This window comes from Falco rusticolus, chromosome 7 (assembly GCF_015220075.1).
Source record: "Falco rusticolus isolate bFalRus1 chromosome 7, bFalRus1.pri, whole genome shotgun sequence".
Lineage (NCBI taxonomy): Eukaryota > Metazoa > Chordata > Aves > Falconiformes > Falconidae > Falco > Falco rusticolus.
The window spans coordinates 12,232,978-12,248,045 of NC_051193.1; the positions used below are offsets into that span (position 1 = coordinate 12,232,978).

Here is a 15,068-nt window from a genome sequence, read left to right on the forward strand (position 1 = left end):
CCTCAGGTGCTCATGTGCCGTGAGTCGGGCTGCAAACCATCACAGGTCTCCTTAGGAGGGAGTGTGATTCACAATTTAGCGTTGGTTTCAGTTTTGGAGATAGTAGCATAGATTTGCCTGAATTTAATGTTTTTCTCTTGTACCCATCAAGTCTAAAAGCTTACAGATAGAAGTGCCCTCTGGATTTTTACATTACAGCATGAATCCCGGAGCAGGAACTTTCACAAAAATGCTAAGTGTTACCAGGCTCATGACAAAAAATCTTAAGCACTCTAGCACAGCATGCCTCAGTCAAGACGCTGGATATGTAGGATATATAGACCTCATCTGGGTCATTGCTGTGCTAGAAGATGGGGCAGCTGCCGGGTTTCTACAGTAGCTGCTGGATAGAGTTGCTGAGTCTCAAGGTAGAAGAAAGCTCCGCTACGCAACTCTGTATTGGTGACCAAAACCCAGCCCCGTGATCTCTGTGCTGCTTTGGATGTCTTGCTCACAGGAATCGATTGTACTGGTTGAATAAGTTCTTTATTTCAGATCTAGCTCTGACGAATGGCTCTGCCTGATGCACAGAAGAGTCACAAGCAAAATATTGGATCTCGAGGCCATTTTCTGCCCTCTGAGGTGCTCTTGTGACTCCATCCCATTGAATCTGCACATGGAAGAAAGGAAAGTAGCCAGTAGCCTGCCCTTAGCAGTGTGGTCCTATTGAAAGGAAAGGTCAGATGGGTTGGTGTGCACTTTGGGAAAAGGCAAGCAACTGTGGAAGTAATTATGCAAATTAGGTATGTACTTTCATCTTATTTTTTCCTTTGCTATTGTTTCAGGAAAGAGCACTATATCTTGTAAAATGCTGTTCTGCTAGTAGTTCTCCAGCAAGCTTGGTTACTTTGGATGACTTCTGAGACCATGGACCACAGGATATCTTGCAGGCTGTTATGTAAATCTACGATGTTCACCTAGAAAATGGAGCAAAATCTTCCAAAAAGAAAGTGGGCTGTCAGCAGCCAAGTTCCTCCCATAAGTAAGTTCCATTTGTTTTTATTTGTTTTCTGCAATTTAGCACAAACTACATGTAGGAGAGTATTGTGACATTGCTTGGAGGGGGGAATTACAGATCTAATGTTATAAGCTCTTTTGAAAGCAGCAGTTAGTTAGATTAGACCATTAGACTAGTTAACAGTCCTGGATGAGTCCAGCACAGGAAAGCAGCTGTGCTTGGCCCATAGACGGTACCACACTGGCCACTGCTGGTCCTGGTGGAGCAGCAGTGAATGCGGGGAGATGTGCAAAACTCTTGGGCAACAAAGTGGTGAAGGGTCTAGAGAAGAAGTCCCATGGGGAGCGGTTGAGGGACCTGGGGGTGTTCAGCCTGGAGAGGAGGGGGCTCAGGGGGGACCTTATCGCTCCCCACAGCTGCTGCAAGGGGCTGCAGCGAGGGTGGGACGGTCTCTTCTCCCAGGTCACAAGTGACAGGACGGAGGAAACGGCCTCAAGTTGCCCCAGGGGAGTTTTATATTGGAAAAATTTCTTCACTGAAAAGGCAGTCAAGCAGTGGAACAGGCTGCCCAGGGAGGTGGTGGAGTCACCATCCCTGGAAGCATTTAAAAGACCTATAGTTGTGGTGCTTAGGGACATGGTTTAGTGGTGGATTTGTCAGTCCTGGGCCAAGAGTTAGACTTGATGATCTTTTCCAACCTAAATGATTCTGTGATTCTATAATTCTATGAACTCACTGCCAGACCGGGGAAGCTGTCCCCAAGGCTTAATGCAGTGTAGATCTGAGAAAACGGTGGGTGTCTGGAGAGACGGTTGCTGCTGAAGCTGGAGGCTTTTAGAAATGAAGAGCTTTGTGGCAGCAATTACCCGTCCCCGATCCTGTTTCTCCCTGCCCTCCCACAGTGCCTCCTCTGAGACACCAAGCAGGTCTCTGGACACACAGTGCAGGCTCAGATCCTGCCTTTTCTCAAAGCTAACCAGATTTCCTCAGTAAATACACGGAATTTTCTCCCAGACGTTGATGCTTTGGCCTCAGTTAAAACAATCCCCTGAGGTCTGAGTTCTCCTTGTCCAGCTGGTGGGGTTGGCAGCACTTAAGGAAATGTGACCTGGTGCTCCATCTCACCCAGCCCCATCATGAGACCAGACATCATGAGATCACGCTGGAAATGGCAGGGTTGTGAAGATGATTCCCATTTTCTTTCATGTTGGGCTTTGAGGGAGTTGCATTTCCAGGCCAGTCTCTGCAACCAGAGGGCTGAAAACTGATTTTTTTTTATTAAGGGTGAAAATAAATGGGTGAACTGCTCAGGTAAGGACATGCAGTTCTGATTGCTGGTGCTTAAAAATGTAAAATCCTGCTATCCACAACAAAATTTCTCTCTTTACTCTTATTTCTCTCTCTACGCTTATTTTGAGCCTGTACGTGGTGTGCTGTCTGCATGTTGTCCCCCAGCACGTGGTGGTGGGGCTCCAGCCTGTGTCCACAGCGGCAGGTGTCCCCCCTGGAAGAGGGGAAAAGAAGGGATTACGTACGGTAAAACAGCCTGATCTGGGAGAGGGACGAGAGAAATGCTAATTATTCTGCCTGTCCCTGGAAACACTGGGGAGTCTGGTCCCTATTGAAAAGCTGTGCTGTAACCTCTGCTTTAGTGACAGACGGATCTCCACTTGTACTGAAAAATCCTCCTGAGCTGCAGTCCTGCCAGGCTGATACACTTAATACAATAAAACAGATCTGTATTGTGCTGTGTGTTTTTCCCCAAGTAATGGTGGGGGAGAGGGGGGAACTAAGGAGGCTGAGTCATTTGTCTTCTTTCCTTGTCTTGGTAAAGAAATATTACTGTTGAACTTTACCGTGCCTTTCCCGTTACTATTTTTTTGTTGTTGTTGTTTTTTTCCAATGGTTACTTTTTAAGAGGCTCATAAAATTGCATTACTAGAATTTATGACTGTGTAGCAAATGTGTGCACATGCATTAATTCTGTTCAAGGCCAGCGTCTTGTAGCTGCAAAATTAATGTTATGGTGCAGTTTCTAGTATGGCTAATGGCTGTTCGATACAGCAGGGCTCACGCTTTTCTCACCTTATGGCACTTAATTCCTAGAAACAGCCCTGCCTTGAAGAGTTTGCCAAGTAATGGTTAAAAAAGGGTACACACACAACATGCAGATACATATTTTTCTGTATTTTTACTTATGCAACTAGAGCCTTGAAAATCTTAGCCTTGTGAGTTGGTTCAGTTGGGTATCGGCTCCTTTGCGTGACAGTTAGTTCAGTTAAGGTTCAGAAGCAGATGTCTCGGAATGCCACGCATTGGCACTGTGCCTCTTAACCATGACTGTGGTCTGGAGGGGCTGAACTGGAAGTTTGTGCTACCCTGTGATTTATACCCTGTGCTATTTGGAAGTGAGTGAACAATAACGGTTCAGTAAATGGTAAATTAATGACATTATCTATTCTTACTATGGTGGTTGAAGAGAAGATATCAGAGGAATATTTTCAGGGTGATGAGAGAGGAATTTGGACGGTGTCTGACAGTGCTTGTTTTCTTCTTCAAAATTTTGTCTGACAGCCAGAAGAAAACAGAGTGCTTGTGGTCTTGTATAATAACTTGGTGTTTGGGGTATGTGCAAGATCGTTGCTGTTAGAGGTAAAAACCCAACCCCTCGGGACTTGAAAGTATGAAGTGTTGACCGGCTGAGATGTACTGGAGCTCCAGGGCAGGTGAACGTCTGGTGGCTCAGTCGAAGTTACACCATGCATGAGCCCACTGGTCCCACAAAATGGGCTCCAACCACAACAGACCCAGTGCTTACATCGAGCAGTAGCTGGGCAGAGTGGTCAGTGATGGCTGCCTGCAAAGATCTGATGGAGGACAAAAATATCTGTTCGTGTATGGGAGCATCTACAGTGTCTTAGCCTCTGGGAGCAAAAGCCTTTGTGGGGGCAGTGACACGTTTTTTCTCTCTGCTGGAAGACATGATCTGACAAAAGCAAGGTATCCCTGGGATGGAGGAACCGGTGCAGGGGGAAAGGTAATCTTGTGAAGGCTGTCAAGGCAGTACTGCATGTCTTCCATGTTTTGGGACAAGTCATTTGATCTCTGTGGGCTTTAGTTTCGTGCCAGCTATTCATCATGTCTCTCTGCAGGCTTTTTCTTAGAACAGAGCTTTTCCCTGGCTGTGTGGTCATGAGGTGCTCTGGAAAAGAGGGGAGACACAGGCTGGGATATCTTACAGGCATCGTCTTGATGCTTACAATGGCATTACAGGTATCACAGCTAGTTATAACCAGATCCGTCATCAGATTTGTACCTCTGGTGGTAATCAGCGATACAATGCCTGGGAGGTATTTGGCTCAGCTTGTCAAAGTGTTTTGGTATTATGAGAATGATGAACATCACCAGGAAAGCTTTGGGGGTGGGTGGGGGTTGAGAGGAGAGAGAAAAGCAGGGGAAGCGCGATGCTCTGCTGGGATTGCAGCGTGGGGAGAGTGGGATTAGTGCTGCAGGAGACAGGCAGACAGCGAGCATCTGCTCTGGGCCACCAGGATCAGAGCACAGCAGGAATGAGAAATTCTTGGACCAGCTACTAAGAAATTGGGAAACTCCAGGATACTGTACTCATGGGGTTTTTTTACTACCCAGACATCTGCTGGGTAACAAACGCAGCTAATCATGGTGATAATGTACAACCTTAATTCACTATAAATTCTCTCCCATATGTTTAGAATTGTATTTACAGTAGGAAGTGAGGGATAGTTATTAATGAATCAAGGTGAACTGAGTTGCTGGTGCAGAGTCAGCCATATATTGTGGAAAATAACGTGTGACAGACTTGAACAGAATCCCTCTGGAAGCATGGCTGTATTTCAGGTATTTTAAGCAAAAAATGTTGCTATAATTACTGATTGCTTTTAAATGCGCCAGTTGAACTCCTCATTTCTCCATAACCTTTGTTGACCTTGAAACGTAAGTTCACAGGCAGAGTTGATGAAGAATTAATCTGCTGGATGAAATACGCCTCCTCGAATTCAATTCTGCTGATGAGGATGTTGAGATGGGTTAAGAAAAAAATAAGAAAGGATCCATGATGATGGCTGCTTAGCTCACTGGTAGCACATGAAAGGATGTTGTTTTATTGATATACTTCTATGGCCTTTCTTCAGTTGCGGGCAATAATTTTTTCTCTAGCTCACCATGGACCCAGAAGAGCACTGTGAGCTCAAATATATCTGTTATTGAGGTGGGAAGGAGGTGCCCCAGCCGCCAGAGTTCAGGGCTGAGCACAGTTAGTTACTCATGAATTATAGTGCCTTTTCCTCCCATACAGCAATTCCCTGCTCCTTGGCTGCTCCTGCCCCTGTGCTGCCTCATTGTCAGCACGGGTACTTATGTCAGTAAGGATGCTGTATGCTGATCTCTGTCGTCAGCCACTCAGGGCCTGGGGATTTGCATAATGGCATTACTGCTTATTCCTCAATTACAGTGCTTGAATATGCAAATCTGTTGATGCTGGCTACTGTAATCTCCCTACCCTGGCTGGTCCCTAGCTGGGGAAGTCTTTGAGCCATTTGCTGGCAACAAGGATTTTTCTGTTGGTTTCTCATTTCCAGCTGCGGGTGAAGGGGAAAACTCCTTTATCAACTACCTGAGAAAGAGTGAGAGCAAAGACAGAGGGCTGTGAAATTCAGAAAAAGGGAAGATCTTTTCTAAAAAGAGCTTGAATGCCTTTTCCCCTGTTGTTTTCCTTGCAGGAGCTCATGTTGATGCTGCTGGTGAGCGATGGGATGGGTCAGCTTGCTCCATCGCACCCACTGCAGCAGGGTTTTGTCCTTGCAGTAACTGTCCCCCATTTCTCTCTGCCCTGGCTGCTTCCCACTTGAAATCTGGTTTCAAAGTGAAAGAGCTGAGATAACAACCAACAGTTTCTCCTGATGGTCTGCCTACTCCAGTGGAGGTGGGTCAGCGTAAGGCAGGAGGGGAGCTCAGCAGAGGACTTGGTTGCTTGGAAGAAGGGATGAGGAAACCTCAGCTCCCAGCACCTGGGCATGGGGGACCTGGGTTACCTGTCCCAGCATGGTTGTTACTTTGGGCCAAAGGAGGACTGATGAACTGCAGAGTATTTTAACATGTGCTGAAATGTATATGAATGTCTAGAGCAGGAGCTCTTATTAAAACATTAATTGGTTAACCTTTCCCACTTCTACTTCCAATGTTTTTCCAATAGTATTTTCAGTGTTACTTATTATTTCCCCCCCTGTATCTTTCTAAGTAAGGAGAGAGCGAGAGCGAGCAACTGCTTTATTTTCTGGAAAAAATAGGTAAAACAGGAAAATCAGTGCCTTCTCAATTACAAGGGTGGAATCCTGGTGCCACTGAAGTCCAACTTCCCAGGGCTTCTGAAGAGGCAGTATTTCACCCAAAATGCTCTCTGGGGCACCTGCACTCTGTGTCGTGGGGACTGTCCTCGGATCCAGCCAGCCCTGCATGCTCTTATGGCATCCACGATAGCTCATATTCTTCTTCTTCCCTCAGCCATGGACCTGCTAGCTCCATCTGCACAGGCAGCATTTGGTGAGAAAACCAGTTATTTTGCATGTGATTTGATAATGACGCTGTGAGAATGTCACTGCCACATAAATCAAAACGTCCAGGGAGTGGGGTATCTAGATGGATTTGAAAGGCACACTTTGCCGATGCATGGGAACATGTCCTATGCTGTTATGTTAATGGATATGATTTATTTCAGAAAAAAGAAGAAAACCCAGCCAAATGTAGAACCAGTGATTTACGGGAAATAACATTGTTTGGAATATAAATATAGACATGCAACATATTTGTTGCTGATGGTGCTATGTTCCCTGGGCTAATAAAGCCATTTTGTAACTATTTTTCTGTGTCTTGATCTTGCACACATTTTGCCTCAAAGTTTTTCATTTCTAATGAGGTTTCCTATCCTGAATATTTTTCTCAGCTCAACAAAAATGGTTTGACATCCATTTGTAAAAGGCTTCATTGTAATATATTAGTACGTTCTGTTCCTACATCAGTTTCTTCTGTTTTCAGGATCTTCCCCAGCACTCCTTTGTCACCCAGATGTGGGGGAAGATACCTGCAAATAAAGATGTATGTTGTGTCAGGGCCTGCTGCTGAAAATGTCCTGAGCGTTCCTGAGCTCTGCTTTTGTGCCATACTTAGCAAAAACTTGTCATGCTCCTTTCCTGGAAGGTTAGTATGAACTGAAGCACTTGGAAAGCAATTGTTCTTCATGGGGGTTTTGACCCTTTAAGTGACTAATATTTTTGGAGCTGTTCATCTTGCTTTCACTGCAGGCATTTCTGCTGTACCATGAAAGTAATGAAAAAAACTAACCAGAGAATGAGGTTTTCCTGTTATTCTGTGACAAAGTAGTACACAAGAATTATTTTTCACTATGTACAAATGAATTGTATCTTTTTTAGTTGGATTGTAATCATGGAAGGGAAAGAACATCCTGGAAACTGAAGAGCTATGTTTAGGGCAAGTTTAAAGGACAGCATGGCAATGTATTACTTTATCATCATGTATCTCTGATCTGGAACAATTCCTCTACAAACCTTTAGCAGTAAGAGGGTAATCTAGTGCCTGGTTTTATTCAGTATGGGGCTTGTCTGCTGGTACCAGTGGGAAGAGGTGAGTTTATGATGTTGATATTTGCAGGAAGCTGAGGTGATATTGCCAAGACTTACCAAGCCTATGAAGTGCCAAGGCTGCAGGAATCAACTCTTTGTATTTCAGAAATGTTGCAGATAAAATGCAAATAAAAGTCAAAACAGTAGTAACTGTGAGACTTGAAACGCATTAGTCAAGAGAGATATTTCCCCATGTTGTCAGTCTATGCAGCTGTCTGGCCTTCCTGCCTGAATTTCGTTTTATTCGGGTTTTCCCCAATAACAGTGGGTTATCTTTTCTACTCCTATCAGTTTGCCATAGGTTTTAAGTGGTAGAACTGAATACAATTCTTCAAGAATAAGTTCTGCTGCTGTGATCTGTTTTACTTAAATGTGTGATCAAACAAAAATGCAGCTTCTGAAGAACACTTTCGAACACGAGCAAAATCTGGCAACTTGTTAGATGCCCTCAGTGACTGTAGTCTTACTGAAGACTTTGATCACAACTTCCTTCATCTCTTTTCCTGCTGCTTATGAAGTTACTCTATGTAAAAATGTAGTGTACGATATACTTCAACCAAGGAACAACAAACTCATTCTGAAGGCGGGAGATGGCCAATCTCTGGGCTTGAGTCGTGTGTAGATCTTGAATGATTTTGGAGAAGTTGCTGTGGAGAGGATGTGCCAAGTGACTGACAGCAGGGCTGCACCAGAGAACATCCTTGTGCTAGTTACCAACTATAACGAAGTGGAAAGGTGACCTTCTGCAGTCAGATTTCCTTATTTCACAATTGTAAATGAACTTTCCCCCAAACTGTATGGTATAATGGGTATCTCTGCGCGAACCCTCCCGCCAGCCTTGTCTGCACACCTACATTTTGAGCCATCTGGAAGCTCTTACGGGCCAGGAGCCATAGCCTGAAGTAAGACAGTCTTCTCTAGGGGAGCTGTGATGGTTGCTGAAGGAATTCAGCCTTTATTTAGTCCCTAAGAGATGGTTCCCACCGCTGCTGAACTGCAGGTACTGCTTAGCTGCCGTTGTGCGACTGCTGCGCTACATTGCAGTATTTCAGGAGGAAAAGTGGAGAATGACTTTTCCATTTGAAGCCATGTGAGGGGATTCAGCCAGACGGCATGTAATTACCCTAGCTGGAGCCAGGCCAAGGCAGAGGATCCGTGGCTCCCCATTTGCGGGCTTACTTTCAGCACTTCAAATGAAAGATTGCACAGAACACGTTGAAATTAATGAAACAAACTTAGTTTCTGTCTGGACATCTCTTCTGTCATGCCCACATCAGACACAAATAACTCACCAGTGGTGTACCCGGGACTGCCCTTCACAGGCTCAGCCTACAAGTCCAAATGAAAGAGCAGCTGGAGGCAGGGAGCCTTTCCCATTCATTCAGGTGAGCTGTGAAGTGGGTAATGAAAATGCTATTGTGTTCCAACATGGGCGAAATAGGTTATTCAGACAAATAAATTTTGCCTGTGACTCTTCCTCTTACAATGGAAGAATGGCCCTAATCCAGTAAAGCACTTTAGTATGTACTGAGCTGGAAACTGGTGAGTGGCCCTGCTGATTGCGAGGGATCGGCTCTCGTGCTGGAAGTTAAATGTGAGGAGTGGGAGCTGGCAGGTGGGCGGATGAGCGGTGCGCTTGCCCGGGGGCCCTGCCTTATTATCTATGATTATACGGGCTTAGCGTTGGGCTGGATCCCGGCCTGTCTGAACAAAGCAGCAGGATTAGCAGGCGTGCAAATAGGGAGCAAAGCCAGAGGGTTCCAGCAGTGTCAAACACAACTTTGTTACTCTGACAGAATGTATAAAAGTAAATGAAAAGGCTGTATGATTGCTGTTGCCATCCTGTTAATTACGCTGAACTCATGCTTCATTAGTGCTACAATATGCTTCCATCTTAACAAAGCCCTATTGGGTGTATGGAGCCACTTTACTATTAGTAAAATGAAGCCTTATCAGCAAGCCCGGTAATTCATTTTGTAAGACAAGTCATGACATATATTGTGTTGGAATTGCACTGAAGAGACAGATTACTTGCTTAACACTTGCTTTTCCTAATGAACAGGAAAAGATGTTTTCAGAAATAAGATATTTATTGTATTGGGAGCTCTTCTGATCTCATGCCTAATTACAGTGCATCATCCTATAACAGTGTTTCGAGTAGTTCCTAAATAACACAAATTGAACTGAGCTGCTTTTGCCCTTGCACGTACTCTCAGTGGCACGGTAAAAATACTGTCAAGCATTAAAATCCCTGTTTCTTGGTGTCATTGTGGGGAAAAGAATTTTGCATGTAACCGGTACAGTATCCCTGCAGCAGGAATGCAGCAAAAGCACTAGCACATCCCCCATTCCCACAGTCCCTGCTTGCAGCAATATAAAGCAGTCCTGATTAAGCAGCACAGTGAAAACTTGACACAAGCAAGAAACTACGTGTACTGGCTTGTCCACTGCCCCCAAGAAAACACTGTGCTCCCCTGCCCCTGCTCTATCGTGGGCAGAGCATGTTATTTGTAGTAGTGTTATGATCGATGTTGACTGGCACTGGTTTTTCTATGGACTCACCGTGCTGGGAAGGGAGTTTGGATGAAATTAGGGGGCAGGTCCACACTGGCCTCAGCTGCAGAGCTGACTTCAGGCTGTCCTGCCCTACCAGACTTCCCCACTTAGTGATGTTGGTGGGGTTTTGTGGCTGCTTTCAAAACCAGATTTCTGAAGATTAGAATTATGTTAGAATTAACACCCACCCCTACCCACCCACAAAAAAATAATAATCCCAGAGAGTTTTTTCTGACCTTTAGCTGTTTGACCTATCCATCTAGTGCAGTGTACGGCAGCCCTCCGCAGTGCAGTCAGTGCCATGGGAGTAATTGGTTGTGGGTGGAAAGAGAAAGAGCAAATGGGTGAGAAAGTGGATGTATGGAGGAGTGACTTTAACAAGTCTGCCACCAAGGGTATAAGAATTAGTTGTTTTCACAAAGGTATGAATTTGAGGCAGAATAATTTCCCAACCTGTGTAACTAATTGTTAGTGACAGTTAGGGGTGTGGGGGCAGGTTGTGTTTTGTGCTTCGGTGGTTCTCACACAGTACCTCTCTCTTCTACAGGCTGAAGTCAACTGGCAAATGTTGGCTTCGTTTCAGCACAGCAGGAGGAATACCATGGTGCTCCACCATCTTTCCCAGAAAGTCCTCATTTGATGGATCCCTTCTGGGACCCCCGGTGGAAGCATCGCTCTCTGCCACAGCCAAAAGTAGCTGGGTCCAGCAGAGCGGGTCACACGTGGTGGAGTTAAATTCAACTCCATTCCCCTCACAGCTCTGCCTGCCAGAGTGATCTGGATTTGCTATTACGGGTGGTAAGATCAGGGAAAGATGTGTAGCAACATCTTTTTATTTTCATGTTTCCTCCTTGTACCATTCTTTAGCCTTACTGTAAACACCCATGCTTACTCATGTCTTCCTCAGTAGACCTAAAAATATCTCCCTCCTCCCATTTCCAATGCTATTCCTTGCAAACCTGAAATGACCCTATATGAGAGCGTCATAACAGCACAGTCTAAAAAGAATAAAAACGGCGATGAGGTAATGTAGCAAAAACAACTGTTTGAAAGAGCATCTCTGAACTGCTCACTGATTCTGTTTGCTTTTGCAACTCAGGCTGTTTGTATTGTTATCCAGCTCCTGGGCTGAAGGGCATTTGTTGGTGTAACCCTGTGAAATCCATGGATTTTATCCCAGGGTGGCTTCAGTCACAAGTGAGTGCCTTGGGTGAAGGGCATAGTCTCACGTTCACGTGCCAGGCGCTGCACGATTGCATGTCCCCAGTGAAATCGGCACCAGCCCTGAGAAGCTGGGGAAGCTGCGCTTCTTCACACCACATCAGGTTTCAGGTCTGCCCCAGCGCTCTGAAATGAGCGCTGTCGTACAAAATGTACAATGACAACAGGGAACCTGAGGTGGTTTTGCAGAAGGATTATTATTTACTGCTTCAATAGAAATATCTTACTCTTACAGGCATGAAAAATGCTGCACTACAGTAAATTTGGGAAGATCCTGTAAGATTTTCTTACAAGATGGAATAACACCTTTCCTGATCCCTTAGGGCCACCATCACCATAAGCCACAGTTGTTGGTTTTCAGCAGGTTAGTTTGAATCTGGATCAGATCCCTTGCTCTGCTTTGCTACGCAGCTGTAGAGGTGCTTGAGCTGAAACAAATGGATGTGACAGGATGAAGCAGGGCAGGACAGGAACGGCTGTTTCGGTGGCAAGGCCAGCCTACATCAATTTAAAGTGATCACAGAACTGTCATGCAAGGTGGGCGGTTGCTCATGTTCTCCACTGTTTATGGTCAAGGACACACCGCTGGTTGCTTAACCAAGTGGTTTCCTAAGCTCATCTTTTTGTAGGTTACATATATAACCAAAAGTGGATAAAGAAAAGTGTGTCAAATAGCAAGAAACCGTAACTGCCAACTCACAGTTGTGGTTTTAGCATATACAGGCCATAAGAGCATCTAATTTTCATTCTTCTGCCTGTATTTGTAAATGCGGATATGAAATGATCCATTATCAACGCGTTCCCACAAAATAACTTCAACAACAGTACAACATAAATCCTCGTGCAGATGTCTAATCCAGTTACTCTATGGAGTTTTTTAGATAGCTTTTCTGCGGTGAAATAACCTTTTTTGAAAAGTGGATGGTCAAAATTGAACATGTTGAGGAGCACAGGCTCCCCTCCCACTTCCCTGTGTGTGTGAACTGAGTTTGCAGGAATGGTGGGTGTCAGGTGGTACTGAATATATTTTGCTTCACCTGTCATATGCCTTAACTCACCACAGTGTTTTGCATCTGGGTCAGCTGTATTTTTATCAAGCATTAACATGCATAAGGGTTTGCCAGTACTTAATAAAAATGCTACTGAAAACTGCATTCTTCCACCTCTTTATTGAAGCAGATTATATTGTGTTTGAACTGTGTTTGAACTGAAGGTACACTCATGTGAAAACTGTTATATTCATAACCCACACCCAAGCAATAACAAAGAGCTCAGCTAATGAAAATCACTCAAAGGAAATCACTGCCCACCTCTTCCAAGATCAATTAGAAAGATTATTCCAGCATCCCTAATGCTACCATGCTGCTGTTGTACTCTAAAGCACCTCTTCCCTTTAGAAAGCTAAGGCAGGGAGTCTGACAACAATATGTAATAAACGGTGCTGGGAAAAAAGCATTTCTGGTGCTATTACCACCATAATTTCCTACAGCAAAGGACAACACTGGGACAATGTAAATATATAAGGTCTCCCTGTGAGGCTCACATTCAAACGAGCACAAGAACAGAAGGTTTGGGGCCAAAAGCTGCTGCCCACAACTGGATCAGAGAGTTTGAACCACCTTTTCAGACAAAGGCTGACAAAAAACTGTTTCCTAGGGGGGTTTCTGTCTTTGGAGGACACCTCAGCTAATGCTCAGTAGATCAAGGATCAGCTGGAAGACAACTGTTTCTCCAACCAGAGAAGAAAACATCCTTTCTGGCAGCACACCAGCAAATTCAGATGCTGTAGCATGACAACAGACAGAGTAGCTGCCAGAGAAGAAATACTGTGTGTAGAGCAGGGAATCCAGCATTCTGCTGTGTGGCTTTGAGCATGGCAGTGTGGGCAAACTCTCAGCTGCTGGGACACGATGATGCTCCACAGGCTTTGGAGACAGAGAGCAAATTATACCAGTTGCGAGTTTGGCTTTCTTGTGGATATTCCCATTTCTAAATGTGTTTGTTCTTCTCCCCTTTTTCCTCTCTTCTGGTGTCTCTGTTGACAGCAACAGGTTTCTCTCAGGGATTTATTTTCCCCACTGCATCAGAAGGTAGGTCTGAGCTTTAGCAATGCAGAGCTGAATGCTGGAGTTTCTTAGTAATTGGCAAAAGTCTTAAAAACTGGGAGTCTAGTATTTATCAATAATGAGAAACTGTCAGAACTGCTTTGAATATTTGTCTGATGCTAATTGTTCTGCCGAAACCAGCTGATTTTTAACTATATGAAAAATTAGTATTGCCTAAACATGACTTCGCATTGCAAAAAATGTGCCAGTCCTTGAAACAGCATTAAAGATATAATTCATTGACTTATGCAAATGAAAAATGTTCATAATAATTTTGGTAAATATTTCATTTAGTTTAAATACAGATCCATTTTAAACTGCAAACATAGGCAAAGGCAGGTAAGTTTTATTTCAAGCAGTTCACAACACAAAGAGCTGCTGCATTTTTCAAGTGAATCTTCCTTCTGGCCATATCTGGAGGCTAAAAGGGAGTAGAGAGAGAAGAGGGTGAACCTTTTTCTCCAATGGTCATGACCATACCACTGAATAACTACGTTTTTTCTCTTTACAGTGGTGTTATAATATGTGGTGTGATTCCCGTGCTGCACTATGAAGGGAAAAGTGCCCCAACCCAAATAGCTAGGAACAGAAAATAGAAATACTAATCTTAACTACCCCTGTGTTTGAATAAGAGGATTTGTGGAGCACAGCAGGAAAAGCTGAGGCACTGGTTCCCTGTGAGCTAAATTCTCACTCTTCGCTCTCTAGCCATGTGGTTCATTGGCCTGACACATTCCAATGCATTAGTTTGGCCGTGTTAATTCCTTTGAAATATGTTTCAACCCACTGTACTTCCAAAATCACAAAACAGTTGATTTAGCTTTACGTACTTACACGTTGTTGGAAAGATAGGGCGTTCCCGATTTGACTCTGTAGCGTTCACTAATTACATTCAGTTTTCTTGTCTGAGCCATCAATAAAAGCTTATGAACTTCTGACTTGTGTGATTGCAGTCACAAAATGCCTTTTTTTTAGATGTGGAAGGTGCTTGCTTTTGTCATGCCAGAAGATGGAGAAACTTTCTCTAATTCCCTCCGTTGATAATTTTTATCTTTGCTTTGCTTGCTGCTTACGGCCACCTTCGTCAACAGGCGCCGCATCGACCGCTTCTGCTTGCGGAGCGCTAATGAGTGCTTGGTGCTGTTGGTGGCTGCTGGGAACAGCTTCATCTTCCAGCTTCATCGCTGTCCACAGCAAGTGAGTCCACCCCATCTGGAAGGGATTATAGATGAGAGAGATGCAGCGGTTACAGGCAGCGGGCAGCGGGGCTGCCCCGTGCCCCCACTGCAAACTGCCCGTGGCCGTGCAGGGCGGCAGGGCACCAACCTGGGGGAGTTTGTGGCTGTCTTCACCGTGCTAGAGCTGTTTGCCCACACTCTTCTCCTTCCTCCACCCCAGTGTTTCATTTCTATGTGGCTGTTCATAACCACCTCGGTTCCCGCTGCAGGGAGGGAGATCCCGCAGTGTGATGGGGACCATCTGTTGTCCCCCGACACAGTTTCCTCAGGGTCTTCC

General features: G+C 44.8%; 1 long non-coding RNA gene across 1 annotated transcript; it reads left to right on the forward strand.

Annotated features, from left to right (window-relative positions):
* The first annotated feature begins 1,483 nt into the window (after positions 1–1,483).
* LOC119151718 lies at positions 1,484–14,488 on the forward strand. The gene is made up of 2 exons (XR_005105521.1): positions 1,484–9,056; positions 10,775–14,488. It is a non-coding gene; the product is annotated as an uncharacterized LOC119151718 (long non-coding RNA).
* The last annotated feature ends 580 nt before the right edge of the window (positions 14,489–15,068 follow it).